Here is a 919-nt window from a genome sequence, read left to right as displayed (position 1 = left end):
AGGTTGTTTCCATCTTTTTGCTATTGTAAATAGTGCTGTGATGAACATGAATGTGCATGTATCTGTTCCTATCCTGGCTCTCACCTCTCTAGGATGTATACCTAATAATGGGATTGCTGGGTTAAATGCTATCTCCAATTCCAACTTTCTAGGGAATCGCCACATTGCTTTCCACGGTGTTTGTGTCACTTCACAGTCACACAAGCAGTGTATGAGAGTCCCAATCTCTCCACATCACCATCAGCATTAGTTACTTTCTGTCTCATTTAACGTTGTCATCAGTGTTGGGATGAGATGGTATATCTCATTGTTGTTTTGATTTACGTTTCTCTGATGGCCAACGATTGTGAGCATCTTTTCATGTATTAGCTGACCACCTGAATATCTTCCTTGCTCAAGTGTCTATTCATGTCTTCAGCCTATTTGTCAATTGGATTGTTATTTCCTTTGGTGGTGAGGCATTGGCGTTTTCCATCAATCTTGCAGATAAGTCCCTTGCCAGATATGTAATTATCAGCAAATATGAATTTGTTGCTGTCATTTTTGTCATGTGCTTCTTCACTGTATTGATTTCTTTGTTCCATATAATTTTCTATGTTGAGCTCATTTTGTTTATGAATCATGTTATTACTTCCTTCATTGCTATTGTTTTAGTATTTGCTGAATATTTATGCTGGACCTCTTTTTTATTTTAATGTGAAGATTTATCATTTTTCTTTGAGGTTACCCTGTGACTGATAGTTTTCTTCCCAAGTGTAGAACAGTCCTTTCTGTCTTGTAGTTGTCTTGACTTCCCTACCATCTAGAAGTTCTGTAATGACACAGATATTTTTTCTCTCTTTTTGGTTTATAGTTGTCCTCATTTGTCGGTTGGTGTCTCTGGTTCCCTGTTTACAATCTTGTAGGCTTATTTACTTTG

Source organism: Orycteropus afer, unplaced genomic scaffold (assembly GCF_000298275.1).
Source record: "Orycteropus afer afer isolate SDZICR_OR568_19922 unplaced genomic scaffold, OryAfe1.0 scaffold00017, whole genome shotgun sequence".
Lineage (NCBI taxonomy): Eukaryota > Metazoa > Chordata > Mammalia > Tubulidentata > Orycteropodidae > Orycteropus > Orycteropus afer.
Note: the sequence above shows the minus strand (reverse complement) of the source record.